The sequence below is a fragment of the Ambystoma mexicanum genome, chromosome 6p, assembly GCF_040938575.1.
Source record: "Ambystoma mexicanum isolate Mex_15411 chromosome 6p, UKY_AmexF1_1, whole genome shotgun sequence".
Taxonomy (NCBI): Eukaryota; Metazoa; Chordata; class Amphibia; order Caudata; family Ambystomatidae; genus Ambystoma; species Ambystoma mexicanum.
The window spans coordinates 20,635,929-20,657,398 of NC_090935.1; the positions used below are offsets into that span (position 1 = coordinate 20,635,929).

General features: G+C 51.7%; 1 protein-coding gene across 1 annotated transcript in view; it reads right to left on the reverse strand.

The window, feature by feature from the left end:
- Window positions 1-21,470, reverse strand: part of LOC138511149 (zinc finger protein 566-like) — a 375,850-nt gene that overhangs the window by 300,655 nt on the left and 53,725 nt on the right. The window lies entirely within an intron of this gene.

A 21,470-nucleotide genomic window follows, 5' to 3' on the forward strand; every position in this document is an offset into this window, starting at 1 on the left:
TACTTTACTGCCCATCCCCCTCCTGTGCCTTATGTTACCTGTACTTTACTGCCCACCCCCCTACTGTGCCTTATGTTACCTGTACCTGTACTTTACTACCCACCCCCCTCCTGTGCCTTATGTTACCTGTACTTTACTACCCACCCCCCCTCCTGTGCCTTATGTTACCTGTACTTTACTGCCCACCCCCCTCCTGTGCCTTATGTTACCTGTACCTGTACTTTACTACCCACCCCCCTCCTGTGCCTTATGTTACCTGTACTTTACTGCCCACCCTCCTCCTGTGCCTTATGTTGGCTATGCTTTACTGCCCACCCTCCTCCTGTGCCTTATGTTACCGGTACTTTACTGGCCACGCCCCTCCTGTGCCTTATGTTACCTGTACCTGTACTTTACTACCCACCCCCCTCCTGTGCCTTATGTTACCTGTGCTTTACTGCCCACCCTCCTCCTGTTCCTTATGTTGCCTATGCTTTACTGCCCACCCTCCTCCTGTGCCTTATGTTACCTGTACTTTACTGCCCATGCCCCTCCTGTGCCTTATGTTACCTGTACTTTACTGTCCACCCCCCTCCTGTGCCTTATGTTACCTGTACTTTACTGCCCACCCCCTCCTGTGCCTTATGTTACCTGTACCTGTACTTTACTACCCACCCCCCTCCTGTGCCTTATGTTACCTGTGCTTTACTGCCCACCCACCTCCTGTGCCTTATGTTGCCTATGCTTTACTGCCCACCATCCTCCTGTGACTTATGTTGCCTATGCTTTACTGCCCACCCCCCTCCTGTGCTTTATGTTACCTGTAACTGTACTTTACTACCCAACCTCCTCCTGTGCCTTATGTTACCTGTGCTGTACTGCCCAACCCCCTGTGCCTTATGTTACCTGTACTTCACTGCCCACCCCCCTCCTGTGCCTTATGTTACCTGTACTTTACTGTCCACCCCCCTGCTGTGCCTTATGTTAACTGTACCTGTACTTTACTGCCCACCCCCTCCTGTGCCTTATGTTACCTGTACTTTACTGCCCATCCCCCTCCTGTGCCTTATGTTACCTGTGCTTTACTGCCCACCCCCCTCCTGTGCCTTATGTTACCTGTACTTTACTGCCCACCCCCTCCTGTGCCTTATGTTACCTGTACTTTACTGCCCACCCCCTCCTGTGCCTTATGTTACCTGTACTTTACTGCCCATCCCCCTCCTGTGCCTTATGTTACCTGTACTTTACTGCCCATCCCCCTCCTGTGCCTTACGATACCTGTACTTTACTGCTCATCTCCCTCCTGTGACTTACGTTACCAGCACTTTACTGCCCATCCCCCTCCTGTGCCTTATGTTACCTGTACTTTACTGTCCACCCCCCTCCTGTGCCTTATGTTACCTGTACTTTACTACCCACCCCCTCCTGTGCCTTATGTTACCTGTACTTTACTGCCCATCCCCCTCCTGTGCCTTATGTTACCTGTACTTTACTGCCCACCCCCCTCCTGTGCCTTATGTTACCTGTACCTGTACTTTACTACCCACCCCCCTCCTGTGCCTTATGTTACCTGTACTTTACTGCCCATCCCCCTCCTGTGCCTTATGTTACCTATACTTTACTGCCCACCCCCTCCTATGCCTTATGTTACCTGTACCTGTACTTTACTACCCACCCCCCTCCTGTGCCTTATGTTACCTGTACTTTACTGCCCATCCCCCTCCTGTGCCTTATGTTACCTGTACTTTACTGTCCACCCCCTCCTGTGCCTTATGGTACCTGTACCTGTACTTTACTACCACCCCCCTCCTGTGCCTTATGTTACCTGTTTTTACTGCCCATCCCCCTCCTGTGCCTTATGTTACCTGTACTTTACTGCCCACCCCCCTCCTGTGCCTTATGTTACCTGTACCTGTACTTTACTACCCACCCCCCTCCTGTGCCTTATGTTACCTGTACTTTACTGCCCATCCCCCTCCTGTGCCTTATGTTACCTGTACTTTACTGCCCACCCCCTCCTGTGCCATACGTTACCTGTACCTGTACCTTACTACCCACCCCCTCCTGTGCCTTATGTTACCTGTACTTTACTGCCCATCCCCCTCCTGTGCCTTATGTTACCTGTACTTTACTGCCCACCCCCCTACTGTGCCTTATGTTACCTGTACTTTACTACCTTCCCCCCTCTTGTGCCTTATGTTACCTGTACTTTACTGCCCATCCCCCTCCTGTCCCTTATGTTACCTGTACTTTACTGCCCACCCCCCTACTATGCCTTATGTTACCTGTACTTTACTGCCCACCCTCCTCCTGTGCCTTATGTCACCTGTACCTGTACTTTACTGCCCATCCCCCTCCTGTGCCTCATGTTACCTGTACTTTACTGCCCACCCCCCTCCTGTGCCTTATGTTACCTGTACTTTACTGCCCACCCCCCTACTGTGCCTTATGTTACCTGTACTTTACTACCCACCCCCCTCCTGTGCCTTATGTTACCTGTACTTTACTGCCCATCCCCCTCCTGTCCCTTTTGTTACCTGTACTTTACTACCCACCCCCCTCCTGTGCCTTATGTTACCTGTACTTTACTGCCCACCCTCCTCCTGTGCCTTATGTCACCTGTACCTGTACTTTACTGCCCATCCCCCTCCTGTGCCTCATGTTACCTGTACTTTACTGCCCACCCCCCTCCTGTGCTTTATGTTACCTGTACTTTACTACCCAACCTCCTCCTGTGCCTTATGTTACCTGTGCTGTACTGCCCATCCCCCCTGTGCCTTATGTTACCTGTACTTCACTACCCACCCCCCTCCTGTGCCTTATGTTACCTGTACTTTACTGCCCACCCTCCTCCTGTGCCTTATGTCACCTGTACCTGTACTTTACTGCCCATCCCCCTCCTGTGCCTCATGTTACCTGTACTTTACTGCCCACCCCCCTCCTGTGCCTTATGTTACCTGTACTTTACTGTCCACCCCCTCCTGTGCCTTATGTTACCTGTACTTTACTGCCCACCCCCTCCTGTGCCTTATGTTACCTGTACCTGTACTTTACTGCCCACCCCCCTCCTGTGCCTTATGTTACCTGTACTTTACTGCCCATCCCCCTCCTGTGCCTTATGTTACATGTGCTTTACTGCCCACCCCTCTCCTGTGCCTTATGTTACCTGTACTTTACTGCCCACCCCCTCCTGTGCCTTATGTTACCTGTACTTTACTGCCCACCCCCTCCTGTGACTTATGTTACCTGTACTTTACTGCCCATCCCCCTCCTGTGCCTTATGTTACCTGTACTTTACTGCCCATCCCCCTCCTGTGCCTTATGGTACCTGTACCTGTACTTTACTACCACCCTCTCCTGTGCCTTATGTTACCTGTACTTTACTGCCCATCCCCCTCCTGTGCCTTATGTTACCTGTACTTTACTGCCCACCCCCTCCTGTGCCTTATGTTACCTGTACCTGTACTTTACTACCCACCCCCCTCCTGTGCCTTATGTTACCTGTACTTTACTGCCCATCCCCCTCCTGTGCCTTATGTTACCTGTACTTTACTGCCCACCCCCCTCCTGTGCCTTACGTTACCTGTACCTGTACCTTACTACCCACCCCCTCCTGTGCCTTATGTTACCTGTACTTTACTGCCCATCCCCCTCCTGTGCCTTATGTTACCTGTACTTTACTACCCACCCCCCTCCTGTGCCTTATGTTACCTGGACTTTACTGCCCATGCCCCTCCTGTGCCTTATGTTACCTGTACTTTACTGCCCACCCTCCTCCTGTGCCTTATGTCACCTGTACCTGTACTTTACTGCCCATCCCACTCCTGTGCCTCATGTTACCTGTACTTTACTGCCCATCCCCCTCCCGTGCCTTATGTTACCTGTATCCGTATTTTACTGCCCACCCCCCTCCTGTGCCTTATGTTACCTGTACTTTACTGCCCACCCCCTCCTTTGCCTTATGTTACCTGTACCTGTACTTTACTACCCACCCCCCTCCTGTGCCTTATGTTACCTGTACTTTACTGCCCACCCCCTCCTGTGCCTTATGTTACCTGTACCTGTACTTTACTACCCACCCCCCTCCTGTGCCTTATGTTGCCTATGCTTTACTGCCCACCCTCCTCCTGTACCTTATGTTACCTGTACTTTACTGCTCGTCCCCCTCCTGTGTCTTATGTTGCCTATGCTTTACTGCCCACCCTCCTCCTGTGCCTTATGTTGCCTATGCTTTATTGCCCACCCTCCTCCTGTGCCTTATGTTACCTGTACTTTACTGCCCACCCCCTCCTGTGCCTTATGTTACCTGTACTTTACTGCCCACCCCCCTCCTGTGCCTTATGTTACCTGTACCTGTACTTTACTACCCACCTCACTCCTGTGTCTTATGTTACCTGTACTTTACTGCCCATCCCCCTCCTGTGCCTTGTGTTACCTGTACTTTACTGCCCACCCCCCTCCTGTGCCTTATGTTACCTGTACCTGTACTTTACTACCCACCTCACTCCTGTGTCTTATGTTACCTGTACTTTACTGCCCATCCCCCTCCTGTGCCTTATGTTACTTGTACTTTACTGCCCACCCCCTCCTGTGCCTTATGTTACATGTACTTTACTGCCCACCCCCCTCCTGTGCCTTATGTTACCTGTACTTTACTGCCCACCCCCCTACTGTGCCTTATGTTACCTGTACTTTACTTTCCACCACCCTCCTGTGCCTTATGTTACCTGTACGTTACTGCCTACCCCCTCCTGTGCCTTATGTTACCTGTACCTGTTCTTTACTACCCACCCCCCTCCTATGCCTTATGTTACCTGTACTTTACTACCCTCCCCCTCCTGTGCCTTATGTTACTTGTACTTTACTGCCCACCCCCTCCTGTGCCTTATGTTACCTGTACTTTACTACCCACCCCCTCCTGTGCCTTATGTTACCTGTGCTTTACTGCCCACCCTCCTCTTGTGCCTTATGTTGCCTATGCTTTACTGCCCACCCTCCTCCTGTGCCTTATGTTACCTGTACTTTACTGCCCACCCCCCTCCTGTGCCTTATGTTACCTGTACTTTACTACCCACCTCACTCCTGTGTCTTATGTTACCTGTACTTTACTGCCCATCCCCCTCCTGTGCCTTGTGTTACCTGTACTTTACTGCCCACCCCCCTCCTGTGCCTTATGTTACCTGTACCTGTACTTTACTACCCACCTCACTCCTGTGTCTTATGTTACCTGTACTTTACTGCCCATCCCCCTCCCGTGCCTTATGTTACTTGTACTTTACTGCCCACCCCCTCCTGTGCCTTATGTTACATGTACTTTACTGCCCACCCCCCTCCTGTGCCTTATGTTACCTGTACTTTACTGCCCACCCCCCTACTGTGCCTTATGTTACCTGTACTTTACTTTCCCCCCCCTCCTGTGCCTTATGTTACCTGTACGTTACTGCCTACCCCCTCCTGTGCCTTATGTTACCTGTACCTGTTCTTTACTACCCACCCCCCTCCTATGCCTTATGTTACCTGTACTTTACTACCCACCCCCTCCTGTGCCTTATGTTACTTGTACTTTACTGCCCACCCCCTCCTGTGCCTTATGTTACCTGTACTTTACTACCCACCCCCTTCCTGTGCCTTATGTTACCTGTGCTTTACTGCCCACCCTCCTCTTATGCCTTATGTTGCCTATGCTTTACTGCCCACCCTCCTCCTGTGCCTTATGTTGCCTATGCTTTGCAGCCCACCCTCCTCCTGTGCCTTATGTTACCTGTGCTTTACTGCCCACTCTCCTCCTGTGCCTTATGTTGCCTATGCTTTACTGCCACCCTCCTCCTGTGCCTTATGTTGCCTATGCTTTACTGCCCACCCCCTCCTGTGCCTTATGTTACCTGTACTTTACTGCCCACCCCCCTCCTGTGCTTTATGTTACCTGTAACTGTACTTTACTACCCAACCTCCTCCTGTGCATTATGTTACCTGTGCTGTACTGCCCATCCCCCCTGTGCCTTATGTTACCTGTACTTCACTGCCCACCCCCCTCCTGTGCCTTATGTTACCTGTCCTTTACTGTCCACCCCCCTGCTGTGCCTTATGTTACCTGTACCTGTACTTTACTGCCCACCCCCCTCCTGTGCCTTATGTTACCTGTACTTTACTGCCCATCCCCCTCCTGTGCCTTATGTTACCTGTGCTTTGCTGCCTACCCCCTCCTGTGCCTTATGTTACCTGTACCTGTTATTTACTACCCACCCCCCTCCTATGCCTTATGTTACCTGTACTTTACTACCCACCCCCTCCTGTGCCTTATGTTACTTGTACTTTACTGCCCACCCCCTCCTGTGCCTTATGTTACCTGTACTTTACTACCCACCCCCTCCTGTGCCTTATGTTACCTGTGCTTTACTGCCCACCCTCCTCTTGTGCCTTATGTTGCCTATGCTTTACTGCCCACCCTCCTCCTGTGCCTTATGTTACCTGTACTTTACTGCCCACCCCCCTCCTGTGCCTTATGTTACCTGTACCTGTACTTAACTACCCACCTCACTCCTGTGTCTTATGTTACCTGTACTTTACTGCCCATCCCCCTCCTGTGCCTTGTGTTACCTGTACTTTACTGCCCACCCCCCTCCTGTGCCTTATGTTACCTGTACCTGTACTTTACTACCCACCTCACTCCTGTGTCTTATGTTACCTGTACTTTACTGCCCATCCCCCTCCTGTGCCTTATGTTACTTGTACTTTACTGCCCACCCCCTCCTGTGCCTTATGTTACATGTACTTTACTGCCCACCCCCTCCTGTGCCTTATGTTACCTGTACTTTACTGCCCACCCCCTACTGTGCCTTATGTTACCTGTACTTTACTATCCACCCCTCCTGTGCCTTATGTTACCTGTACGTTACTGCCTACCCCCTCCTGTGCCTTATGTTACCTGTACCTGTTCTTTACTACCCACCCCCCTCCTATGCCTTATGTTACCTGTACTTTACTACCCACCCCCTCCTGTGCCTTATGTTACTTGTACTTTACTGCCCACACCCTCCTGTGCCTTATGTTACCTGTACTTTACTACCCACCCCCCTCCTGTGCCTTATGTTACCTGTGCTTTACTGCCCACCCTCCTCTTGTGCCTTATGTTGCCTATGCTTTACTGCCCACCCTCCTCCTGTGCCTTATGTTGCCTATGCTTTGCAGCCCACCCTCCTCCTGTGCCTTATGTTACCTGTGCTTTACTTCCCACTCTCCTCCTGTGCCTTGTGTTGCCTATGCTTTACTGCCACCCTCCTCCTGTGCCTTATGTTGCCTATGCTTTACTGCCCACCCCCTCCTGTGCCTTATGTTACCTGTACTTTACTGCCCACCCCCCTCCTGTGCTTTATGTTACCTGTAACTGTACTTTACTACCCAACCTCCTCCTGTGCCTTATGTTACCTGTGCTGTACTGCCCATCCCCCCTGTGCCTTATGTTACCTGTACTTCACTGCCCACCCCCCTCCTGTGCCTCATGTTACCTGTACTTTACTGTCCACCCCCCTGCTGTGCCTTATGTTACCTGTACCTGTACTTTACTGCCCACCCCCCTCCTGTGCCTTATGTTACCTGTGCTTTGCTGCCCACCCCCCTCCTGTGCCTTATGTTACCTGTACTTTACTGCCCACCCCCTCCTGTGCCTTATGTTACCTGTACTTTACTGCCCACCCCCTCCTGTGCCTTATGTTACCTGTACTTTACTGCCCATCCCCCTCCTGTGTCTTATGTTACCTGTACTTTACTGCCCATCCCCCTCCTGTGCCTTACGATACCTGTACTTTACTGCTCATCTCCCTCCTGTGCCTTACGTTACCAGCACTTTACTGCCCATCCCCCTCCTGTGCCTTATGTTACCTGTACTTTACTGTCCACCCCCCTCCTGTGCCTTATGTTACCTGTACTTTACTACCCACCCCCTCCTGTGCCTTATGTTACCTGTACTTTACTGCCCATCCCCCTCCTGTGCCTTATGTTACCTGTACTTTACTGCCCACCCCCCTCCTGTGCCTTATGTTACCTGTACCTGTACTTTACTACCCACCCCCCTCCTGTGCCTTATGTTACCTGTACTTTACTGCCCATCCCCCTCCTGTGCCTTATGTTACCTATACTTTACTGCCCACCCCCTCCTATGCCTTATGTTACCTGTACCTGTACTTTACTACCCACCCCCCTCCTGTGCCTTATGTTACCTGTACTTTACTGCCCATCCCCCTCCTGTGCCTTATGTTACCTGTACTTTACTGTCCACCCCCTCCTGTGCCTTATGGTACCTGTACCTGTACTTTACTACCACCCCCCTCCTGTGCCTTATGTTACCTGTTTTTACTGCCCATCCCCCTCCTGTGCCTTATGTTACCTGTACTTTACTGCCCACCCCCCTCCTGTGCCTTATGTTACCTGTACCTGTACTTTACTACCCACCCCCCTCCTGTGCCTTATGTTACCTGTACTTTACTGCCCACCCCCTCCTGTGCCTTACGTTACCTGTACCTGTACCTTACTACCCACCCCCTCCTGTGCCTTATGTTACCTGTACTTTACTGCCCATCCCCCTCCTGTGCCTTATGTTACCTGTACTTTACTGCCCACCCCCCTACTGTGCCTTATGTTACCTGTACTTTACTACCCACCCCCCTCCTGTGCCTTATGTTACCTGTACTTTACTGCCCATCCCCCTCCTGTCCCTTATGTTACCTGTACCTTACTGCCCACCCCCCTACTGTGCCTTATGTTACCTGTACTTTACTACCCACCCCCCTCCTGTGCCTTATGTTACCTGTACTTTACTGCCCACCCTCCTCCTGTGCCTTATGTCACCTGTACCTGTACTTTACTGCCCATCCCCCTCCTGTGCCTCATGTTACCTGTACTTTACTGCCCACCCCCCTCCTGTGCCTTATGTTACCTGTACTTTACTGCCCACCCCCTCCTGTGCCTTATGTTACCTGTACCTGTACTTTACTACCCACCCTCCTCCTGTGCCTTATGTTACCTATGCTTTACTGCCCACCCCCTCCTGTGCTTTATGTTACCTGTACTTTACTACCCAACCTCCTCCTGTGCCTTATGTTACCTGTGCTGTACTGCCCATCCCCCCTGTGCCTTATGTTACCTGTACTTCACTGCCCACCCCCCTCCTGTGCCTTATGTTACCTGTACTTTATTTTCCACCCCCTGCTGTGCCTTATGTTACCTGTACCTGTACTTTACTGCCCACCCCCCTCCTGTGCCTTATGTTACCTGTACTTTACTGCCCATCCCCCTCCTGTGCCTTATGTTACCTGTGCTTTACTGCTCACCCCCCTCCTGTGCCTTATGTTACCTGTACTTTACTGCCCACCCCCTCATGTGACTTATGTTACCTGTACTTTACTGCCCATCCCCCTCCTGTGCCTTATGTTACCTGTACTTTACTGCCCATCCCCCTCCTGTGCCTTATGGTACCTGTACCTGTACTTTACTACCACCCCCTCCTGTGCCTTATGTTACCTGTACTTTACTGCCCATCCCCCTCCTGTGCCTTATGTTACCTGTACTTTACTGCCCACCCCCCTCCTGTGCCTTATGTTACCTGTACTTTACTACCCACCCCCCTCCTGTGCCTTATGTTACCTGTACTTTACTGCCCATCCCCCTCCTGTGCCTTATGTTACCTGTACTTTACTGCCCACCCCCCTCCTGTGCCTTACATTACCTGTACCTGTACCTTACTACCCACCCCCTCCTGTGCCTTATGTTACCTGTACTTTACTGCCCATCCCCCTCCTGTGCCTTATGTTACCTGTACTTTACTACCCACCCCCCTCCTGTGCCTTATGTTACCTGGACTTTACTGCCCATCCCCCTCCTGTGCCTTATGTTACCTGTACTTTACTGCCCACCCTCCTCCTGTGCCTTATGTCACCTGTACCTGTACTTTACTGCCCATCCCCCTCCAATGCCTCATGTTACCTGTACTTTGCTGCCCATCCCCCTCCTGTGCCTTATGTTACCTGTACTTTACTGTCCACCCCCCCCTGTGCCTCATGTTACCTGTACTTTACTGCCCATCCCCCTCCTGTGCCTTATGTTACCTGTACTTTACTGTCCACCCCCTCCTGTGCCTTATGTTACCTGTACTTTACTGCCCACCCTCCTCCTGTGCCTTATGTCACCTGTACCTGTACTTTACTGCCCACCCCCTCCAATGCCTCATGTTACCTGTACTTTACTGTCCACCCCCCTCCTGTGCCTTATGTTACCTGTACTTTACTACCCACCCCCCTCCTGTGCCTTATGTTACCTGTACTTTACTGCCCATCCCCCTCCTGTGCCTTATGTTACCTATACTTTACTGCCCACCCCCTCCTATGCCTTATGTTACCTGTACCTGTACTTTACTACCCACCCCCCTCCTGTGCCTTATGTTACCTGTACTTTACTGCCCATCCCCCTCCTGTGCCTTATGTTACCTGTACTTTACTGTCCACCCCCTCCTGTGCCTTATGGTACCTGTACCTGTACTTTACTACCACCCCCCTCCTGTGCCTTATGTTACCTGTTTTTACTGCCCATCCCCCTCCTGTGCCTTATGTTACCTGTACTTTACTGCCCACCCCCCTCCTGTGCCTTATGTTACCTGTACCTGTACTTTACTACCCACCCCCCTCCTGTGCCTTATGTTACCTGTACTTTACTGCCCACCCCCTCCTGTGCCTTACGTTACCTGTACCTGTACCTTACTACCCACCCCCTCCTGTGCCTTATGTTACCTGTACTTTACTGCCCATCCCCCTCCTGTGCCTTATGTTACCTGTACTTTACTGCCCACCCCCCTACTGTGCCTTATGTTACCTGTACTTTACTACCCACCCCCCTCCTGTGCTTTATGTTACCTGTACTTTACTGCCCATCCCCCTCCTGTCCCTTATGTTACCTGTACCTTACTGCCCACCCCCCTACTGTGCCTTATGTTACCTGTACTTTACTACCCACCCCCCTCCTGTGCCTTATGTTACCTTTACTGCCCACCCTCCTCCTGTGCCTTATGTCACCTGTACCTGTACTTTACTGCCCATCCCCCTCCTGTGCCTCATGTTACCTGTACTTTACTGCCCACCCCCCTCCTGTGCCTTATGTTACCTGTACTTTACTGCCCATCCCCTCCTGTGCCTTATGTTACCTGTACCTGTACTTTACTACCCACCCTCCTCCTGTGCCTTATGTTACCTATGCTTTACTGCCCACCCCCTCCTGTGCTTTATGTTACCTGTACTTTACTACCCAACCTCCTCCTGTGCCTTATGTTACCTGTGCTGTACTGCCCATCCCCCCTGTGCCTTATGTTACCTGTACTTCACTGCCCACCCCCCTCCTGTGCCTTATGTTACCTGTACTTTATTTTCCACCCCCTGCTGTGCCTTATGTTACCTGTACCTGTACTTTACTGCCCACCCCCCTCCTGTGCCTTATGTTACCTGTACTTTACTGCCCATCCCCCTCCTGTGCCTTATGTTACCTGTGCTTTACTGCTCACCCCCCTCCTGTGCCTTATGTTACCTGTACTTTACTGCCCACCCCCTCATGTGACTTATGTTACCTGTACTTTACTGCCCATCCCCCTCCTGTGCCTTATGTTACCTGTACTTTACTGCCCATCCCCCTCCTGTGCCTTATGGTACCTGTACCTGTACTTTACTACCACCCCCTCCTGTGCCTTATGTTACCTGTACTTTACTGCCCATCCCCCTCCTGTGCCTTATGTTACCTGTACTTTACTGCCCACCCCCCTCCTGTGCCTTATGTTACCTGTACTTTACTACCCACCCCCCTCCTGTGCCTTATGTTACCTGTACTTTACTGCCCATCCCCCTCCTGTGCCTTATGTTACCTGTACTTTACTGCCCACCCCCCTCCTGTGCCTTACATTACCTGTACCTGTACCTTACTACCCACCCCCTCCTGTGCCTTATGTTACCTGTACTTTACTGCCCATCCCCCTCCTGTGCCTTATGTTACCTGTACTTTACTGCCCACCCCCCTACTGTGCCTTATGTTACCTGTACTTTACTACCCACCCCCCTCCTGTGCCTTATGTTACCTGTACTTTACTGCCCATCCCCCTCCTGTCCCTTATGTTACCTGTACCTTACTGCCCACCCCCCTACTGTGCCTTATGTTACCTGTACTTTACTACCCACCCCCCTCCTGTGCCTTATGTTACCTGTACTTTACTGCCCACCCTCCTCCTGTGCCTTATGTCACCTGTACCTGTACTTTACTGCCCATCCCCCTCCTGTGCCTCATGTTACCTGTACTTTACTGCCCACCCCCCTCCTGTGCCTTATGTTACCTGTACTTTACTGCCCACCCCCTCCTGTGCCTTATGTTACCTGTACCTGTACTTTACTACCCACCCTCCTCCTGTGCCTTATGTTACCTATGCTTTACTGCCCACCCCCTCCTGTGCTTTATGTTACCTGTACTTTACTACCCAACCTCCTCCTGTGCCTTATGTTACCTGTGCTGTACTGCCCATCCCCCCTGTGCCTTATGTTACCTGTACTTCACTGCCCACCCCCCTCCTGTGCCTTATGTTACCTGTACTTTATTTTCCACCCCCTGCTGTGCCTTATGTTACCTGTACCTGTACTTTACTGCCCACCCCCCTCCTGTGCCTTATGTTACCTGTACTTTACTGCCCATCCCCCTCCTGTGCCTTATGTTACCTGTGCTTTACTGCTCACCCCCCTCCTGTGCCTTATGTTACCTGTACTTTACTGCCCACCCCCTCATGTGACTTATGTTACCTGTACTTTACTGCCCATCCCCCTCCTGTGCCTTATGTTACCTGTACTTTACTGCCCATCCCCCTCCTGTGCCTTATGGTACCTGTACCTGTACTTTACTACCACCCCCTCCTGTGCCTTATGTTACCTGTACTTTACTGCCCATCCCCCTCCTGTGCCTTATGTTACCTGTACTTTACTGCCCACCCCCCTCCTGTGCCTTATGTTACCTGTACTTTACTACCCACCCCCCTCCTGTGCCTTATGTTACCTGTACTTTACTGCCCATCCCCCTCCTGTGCCTTATGTTACCTGTACTTTACTGCCCACCCCCCTCCTGTGCCTTACATTACCTGTACCTGTACCTTACTACCCACCCCCTCCTGTGCCTTATGTTACCTGTACTTTACTGCCCATCCCCCTCCTGTGCCTTATGTTACCTGTACTTTACTACCCACCCCCCTCCTGTGCCTTATGTTACCTGGACTTTACTGCCCATCCCCCTCCTGTGCCTTATGTTACCTGTACTTTACTGCCCACCCTCCTCCTGTGCCTTATGTCACCTGTACCTGTACTTTACTGCCCATCCCCCTCCAATGCCTCATGTTACCTGTACTTTGCTGCCCATCCCCCTCCTGTGCCTTATGTTACCTGTACTTTACTGTCCACCCCCCCCTGTGCCTCATGTTACCTGTACTTTACTGCCCATCCCCCTCCTGTGCCTTATGTTACCTGTACTTTACTGTCCACCCCCTCCTGTGCCTTATGTTACCTGTACTTTACTGCCCACCCTCCTCCTGTGCCTTATGTCACCTGTACCTGTACTTTACTGCCCACCCCCTCCAATGCCTCATGTTACCTGTACTTTACTGTCCACCCCCCTCCTGTGCCTTATGTTACCTGTACTTTACTACCCACCCCCCTCCTGTGCCTTATGTTACCTGTACTTTACTGCCCATCCCCCTCCTGTGCCTTATGTTACCTATACTTTACTGCCCACCCCCTCCTATGCCTTATGTTACCTGTACCTGTACTTTACTACCCACCCCCCTCCTGTGCCTTATGTTACCTGTACTTTACTGCCCATCCCCCTCCTGTGCCTTATGTTACCTGTACTTTACTGTCCACCCCCTCCTGTGCCTTATGGTACCTGTACCTGTACTTTACTACCACCCCCCTCCTGTGCCTTATGTTACCTGTTTTTACTGCCCATCCCCCTCCTGTGCCTTATGTTACCTGTACTTTACTGCCCACCCCCCTCCTGTGCCTTATGTTACCTGTACCTGTACTTTACTACCCACCCCCCTCCTGTGCCTTATGTTACCTGTACTTTACTGCCCACCCCCTCCTGTGCCTTACGTTACCTGTACCTGTACCTTACTACCCACCCCCTCCTGTGCCTTATGTTACCTGTACTTTACTGCCCATCCCCCTCCTGTGCCTTATGTTACCTGTACTTTACTGCCCACCCCCCTACTGTGCCTTATGTTACCTGTACTTTACTACCCACCCCCCTCCTGTGCTTTATGTTACCTGTACTTTACTGCCCATCCCCCTCCTGTCCCTTATGTTACCTGTACCTTACTGCCCACCCCCCTACTGTGCCTTATGTTACCTGTACTTTACTACCCACCCCCCTCCTGTGCCTTATGTTACCTTTACTGCCCACCCTCCTCCTGTGCCTTATGTCACCTGTACCTGTACTTTACTGCCCATCCCCCTCCTGTGCCTCATGTTACCTGTACTTTACTGCCCACCCCCCTCCTGTGCCTTATGTTACCTGTACTTTACTGCCCATCCCCTCCTGTGCCTTATGTTACCTGTACCTGTACTTTACTACCCACCCTCCTCCTGTGCCTTATGTTACCTATGCTTTACTGCCCACCCCCTCCTGTGCTTTATGTTACCTGTACTTTACTACCCAACCTCCTCCTGTGCCTTATGTTACCTGTGCTGTACTGCCCATCCCCCCTGTGCCTTATGTTACCTGTACTTCACTGCCCACCCCCCTCCTGTGCCTTATGTTACCTGTACTTTATTTTCCACCCCCTGCTGTGCCTTATGTTACCTGTACCTGTACTTTACTGCCCACCCCCCTCCTGTGCCTTATGTTACCTGTACTTTACTGCCCATCCCCCTCCTGTGCCTTATGTTACCTGTGCTTTACTGCTCACCCCCCTCCTGTGCCTTATGTTACCTGTACTTTACTGCCCACCCCCTCATGTGACTTATGTTACCTGTACTTTACTGCCCATCCCCCTCCTGTGCCTTATGTTACCTGTACTTTACTGCCCATCCCCCTCCTGTGCCTTATGGTACCTGTACCTGTACTTTACTACCACCCCCTCCTGTGCCTTATGTTACCTGTACTTTACTGCCCATCCCCCTCCTGTGCCTTATGTTACCTGTACTTTACTGCCCACCCCCCTCCTGTGCCTTATGTTACCTGTACTTTACTACCCACCCCCCTCCTGTGCCTTATGTTACCTGTACTTTACTGCCCATCCCCCTCCTGTGCCTTATGTTACCTGTACTTCACTGCCCACCCCCCTCCTGTGCCTTATGTTACCTGTACTTTACTGTCCACCCCCCTGCTGTGCCTTATGTTACCTGTACCTGTACTTTACTGCCCACCCCCCTCCTGTGCCTTATGTTACCTGTACTTTACTGCCCATCCCCCTCCTGTGCCTTATGTTACCTGTGCTTTACTGCTCACCCCCCTCCTGTGCCTTATGTTACCTGTACTTTACTGCCCACCCCCTCCTGTGACTTATGTTACCTGTACTTTACTGCCCATCCCCCTCCTGTGCCTTATGTTACCTGTACTTTACTGCCCATCCCCCTCCTGTGCCTTATGGTACCTGTACTTTACTACCACCCCCTCCTGTGCCTTATGTTACCTGTACTTTACTGCCCATCCCCCTCCTGTGCCTTATGTTACCTGTACTTTACTGCCCACCCCCCTCCTGTGCCTTATGTTACCTGTACTTTACTACCCACCCCCCTCCTGTGCCTTATGTTACCTGTACTTTACTGCCCATCCCCCTCCTGTACCTTATGTTACCTGTACTTTACTGCCAACCCCCCTCCTGTGCCTTACGTTACCTGTACTTGTACCTTACTACCCACCCCCTCCTGTGCCTTATGTTACCTGTACTTTACTGCCCATCCCCCTCCTGTGCCTTATGTTACCTGTACTTTACTACCCACCCCCCTCCTGTGCCTTATGTTACCTGGACTTTACTGCCCATCCCCCTCCTGTGCCTTATGTTACCTGTACTTTACTGCCCACCCTCCTCCTGTGCCTTATGTTACCTGTACCTGTACTTTACTACCCACCCCCCTCCTGTGCCTTATGTTACCTGTACTTTACTGCCCACCCCCTCCTGTGCCTTATGTTACCTGTACTTTACTGCCCACCCCCTCCTGTGCCTTATGTTACCTGTATCCGTACTTTACTGCCCACCCCTCTCCTGTGCCTTATGTTACCTGTACTTTACTGCCCACCCCCTCCTGTGCCTTATGTTACCTGTACCTGTACTTTACTACCCACCCCCCTCCTGTGCCTTATGTTACCTGTACTTTACTGCCCACCCCCTCCTGTGCCTTATGTTACCTGTACCTGTACTTTACTACCCACCCCCCTCCTGTGACTTATGTTACCTGTACTTTACTGCCCACCCCCTCCTGTGCCTTATGTTGCCTATGCTTTACTGCCCACCCTCCTCCTGTACCTTATGTTACCTGTACTTTACTGCTCATCCCCCTCCTGTGTCTTATGTTGCCTATGCTTTACTGCCCACCCTCCTCCTGTGCCTTATGTTGCCTATGCTTTATTGCCCACCCTCCTCCTGTGCCTTATGTTACCTGTACTTTACTGCCCACCCCCACCTGTGCCTTATGTTACCTGTACTTTACTGCCCACCCCCCTCCTGTGCCTTATGTTACCTGTACCTGTACTTTACTACCCACCTCACTCCTGTGTCTTATGTTACCTGTACTTTACTGCCCATCCCCCTCCTGTGCCTTGTGTTACCTGTACTTTACTGCCCACCCCCCTCCTGTGCCTTATGTTACCTGTACCTGTACTTTACTACCCACCTCACTCCTGTGTCTTATGTTACCTGTACTTTACTGCCCATCCCCCTCCTGTGCCTTATGTTACTTGTACTTTACTGCCCACCCCCTCCTGTGCCTTATGTTACATGTACTTTACTGCCCACCCCCCTCCTGTGCCTTATGTTACCTGTACTTTACTGCCCACCCCCCTACTGTGCCTTATGTTACCTGTACTTTACTGTCCACCCCCCTCCTGTGCCTTATGTTACCTATACGTTACTGCCTACCCCCTCCTGTGCCTTATGTTACCTGTACCTGTTCTTTACTACCCACCCCCCCTCCTATGCCTTATGTTACCTGTACTTTACTACCCACCCCCTCCTGTGCCTTATGTTACTTGTACTTTACTGCCCACCCCCTCCTGTGCCTTATGTTACCTGTACTTTACTACCCACCCCCCTCCTGTGCCTTATGTTATGTGTGCTTTACTGCCCACCCTCCTCTTGTGCCTTATGTTGCCTATGCTTTACTGCCCACCCTCCTCCTGTGCCTTATGTTGCCTATGCTTTGCTGCCCACCCTCCTCCTGTGCCTTATGTTACCTGTGCTTTACTGCCCACTCTCCTCCTGTGCCTTATGTTGCCTATGCTTTACTGCCACCCTCCTCCTGTGCCTTATGTTGCCTATGCTTTACTGCCCACCCCCCTCCTGTGCCTTATGTTACCTGTACTTTACTGCCCACCCCCCTCCTGTGCCTTATGTTACCGGTACCTGTACTTTACTACCCACCCCCCTCCTGTGCCTTATGTTACCTGTGGTTTACTGCCCACCCTCCGCCTGTGCCTTATGTTGCCTATGCTTTACTGCCCACCCTCCTCCCGTGCCTTATGTTGCCTATGCTTTACTGCCCACCCTCCTCCTGTGCCTTATGTTACCTGTGCTTTACTGCCCACCCTCCTCCTGTGCCTTATGTTGCCTATGCTTTACTGCCCACCCTCCTCCTGTGCCTTATGTTACCTGTACTTTACTGCCCACCCTCCTCCTGTGCCTTATGTTGCCTGTGCTTTACTGCCGACCCTCCTCCTGTGCCTTATGTTGCCTATGCTTTACTGCCCACCCTCCTCCTGTGCCTTATGTTGCCTATGCTTTACTGCCCACCCTCCTCCTGTGCCTTATGTTACCTGTACTTTACTGCCCACCCCTCCTGTGCCTTATGTTACCTGTACTTTACTGCCCACCCCCCTCCTGTGCCTTATGTTACCTGTGCTTTACTGCCCACCTCCCTCCTGTGCCTTATGTTACCTGTGCTTTTCTGCCCACCCTCCTCCTGTGCCTTATGTTGCCTATGCTTTACTGCCCACCCCCTCCTGTGCCTTGTTACCTGTACCTGTACTTTACTGCCCAACCCCCTCCTGTGCCGTATGTTACCTGTACTTTACTGCCCACCCCCTCCTGTGCCTTATGTTACTTGTACTTTACTGCCCATCCCCCTCCTGTGCCTTATGTTGCCTATGCTTTCCTGCCCACCCCCCTCCTGTGCCTTATGTTACCTGTACTTTACTACCCACCCCCCTCCTGTGCCTTATGTTACCTGTACTTTACTGCCCATCCCCCTCCTGTGCCTTATGTTACCTGTACTTTACTGCCCACCCCCCTCCTGTGCCTTATGTTACCTGTACTTTACTGTCCACCCCCTGCTGTGCCTTATGATACCTGTACCTGTACTTTACTGCCCATCCCCCTCCTGTGCCTTATGTTACCTGTACTTTACTGCCCATCCCCCTCCTGTGCCTTATGTTACCTGTGCTTTACTGCCCATCCCCCGCCTGTGCCTTATGTTACCTGTACTTTACTGCCCACCCCCCGCCTGTACCTTATGTTATCTGTACTTTACTGCCCACCCCCCTCCTGTGCCTTATGTAACCTGTACTTTACTGCCCACCTCCCTCCTGTGCTTATGTTACCTGTACTTTACTGCCCACCCCCTCCTGTGCCTTATGTTACCTGTACCTGTACTTTACTACCCACCCCCCTCCTGTGCCTTATGTTACCTGTACTTTACTGCCCATCCCCCTCCTGTGCCTTATGTTACCTGTACTTTACTGCCCACCCCCCTCCTGTGCCTTACGTTACCTGTACCTGTACTTTACTACCCACCCCCCTCCTGTGCCTTATGTTACCTGTACTTTACTGCCCACCCCCTCCTGTGCCTTATGTTACCTGTACCTGTACTTTACTACCCACCCCCCTCCTGTGCCTTATGTTACCTGTACTTTACTGCCCATCCCCCTCCTGTGCCTTATGTTACCTGTACTTTACTGCCCACCCCCTCCTGTGCCTTATGTTACCTGTACCGGTACTTTACTACCCACCCCCCTCCTGTGCCTTATGTTACCTGTACTTTACTGCCCATCCCCCTCCTGTGCCTTATGTTACCTGTACTTTACTGCCCATCCCCCTCCTATGCCTTATGTTACCTGTACTTTACTGCCCACCCCCCTCCTGTGCTTTATGTTACCTCTGCTTTACTGCCCACCCTCCTCATGTGCCTTATGTTGACTATGCTTTACTGCCCACCCTCCTCCTGTGCCTTATGTTACCGGTACTTTACTGGCCACGCCCCTCCTGTGCCTTATGTTACCTGTAACTGTACTTTACTACCCACCCCCCTCCTGTGCCTTATGTTACCTGTGCTTTACTGCCCACCCTCCTCCTGTGCCTTATGTTGCCTATGCTTTACTGCCCACCCTCCTCCTGTGCCTTATGTTACCTGTACTTTACTGCCCACTCCCCTCCTGTGCCTTATGTTACCTGTACTTTACTGCCCACCCCCCTCCTGTGCCTTATGTTACCTGTACTTTACTGCCCACCCCCTCCTGTGCCTTATGTTACTTGTACTTTACTGCCCATCCCCCTCCTGTGCCTTATGTTGCCTATGCTTTCCTGCCCACCCCCCTCCTGTGCCTTATGTTACCTGTACTTTACTACCCACCCCCCTCCTGTGCCTTATGTTACCTGTACTTTACTGCCCACCCCCCTCCTGTGCCTTATGTTACCTGTACTTTACTGCCCACCCCCCTCCTGTGCCTTATGTTACCTGTACTTTACTGTCCACCCCCTGCTGTGCCTTATGATACCTGTACCTGTACTTTACTGCCCATCCCCCTCCTGTGCCATATGTTACCTGTACTTTACTTCCCATCCCCCTCCTGTGCCTTATGTTACCTGTGCTTTACTGCCCATCCCCCGCCTGTGCCTTATGTTACCTGTACTTTACTGCCCACCCCCCGCCTGTACCTTATGTTATCTGTACTTTACTGCCCACCCCCCTCCTGTGCCTTATGTTACCTGTACTTTACTGCCCACCCCCCTCTGTGCTTATGTTACCTGTACTTTACTGCCGACCCCCCTCCTGTGCCTTATGTTACCTGTACCTGTACTTTACTACCCACCCCCCTCCTGTGCCTTATGTTACCTGTACTTTACTGCCCATCCCCCTCCTGTGCCTTATGTTACCTGTACTTTACTGCCCACCCCCCTCCTGTGCCTTACGTTACCTGTACTTTACTGCCCACCCCCTCCTATGCCTTATGTTACCTGTACTTTACTGCCCACCCCCCTCCTGTGCTTTATGTTACCTCTGCTTTACTGCCCACCCTCCTCATGTGCCTTATGTTGACTATGCTTTACTGCCCACCCTCCTCCTGTGCCTTATGTTACCGGTACTTTACTGGCCACGCCCCTCCTGTGCCTTATGTTACCTGTACCTGTACTTTACTACCCACCCCCCTCCTGTGCCTTATGTTACCTGTGCTTTACTGCCCACCCTCCTCCTGTGCCTTATGTTGCCTATGCTTTACTGCCCACCGTCCTCCTGTGCCTTATGTTACCTGTACTTTACTGCCCACTCCCCTCCTGTGCCTTATGTTACCTGTACTTTACTGCCCACCCCCTCCTGTGCCTTATGTTACCTGTACTTTACTGCCCACCCCCTCCTGTGCCTTATGTTACCTGTACCTGCACTTTACTACCCACCCCCCTCCTGTGCCTTATGTTACCTGTGCTTTACTGCCCACCCTCCTCCTGTGCCTTATGTTGCCTATGCTTTACTGCCCACCCTCCTCCTGTGACTTATGTTGCCTATGCTTTACTGCCCACCCTCCTCCTGTGCCTTGTTACCTGTGCTTTGCTGCCCACCCTCCTCCTGTGCCTTATGTTGCCTATGCTTTACTGCCCACCCTCCTCCTGTGCCTTATGTTACCTATGCTTTACTGCCCACCCCCCTCCTGTGCTTTATGTTACCTGTAACTGTAATTTACTACCCAACCTCCTCCTGTGCCTTATGTTACCTGTGCTGTACTGCCCTTCCCCCCTGTGCCTTATGTTACCTGTACTTCACTGCCCACCCCCCTCCTGTGCCTTATGTTACCTGTGCTTTACTGTCCACCCCCCTGCTGTGCCTTATGTTACCATTACCTGTACTTTACTGCCCACCCCCCTCCTGTGCCTTATGTTACCTGTACTTTACTGCCCATCCCCCTCCTGTGCCTTATGTTACCTGTACTTTACTGCCCACCCCCTCCTGTGCCTTATGTTACCTGTACTTTACTGCCCACCCCCTCCTGTGCCTTATGTTACC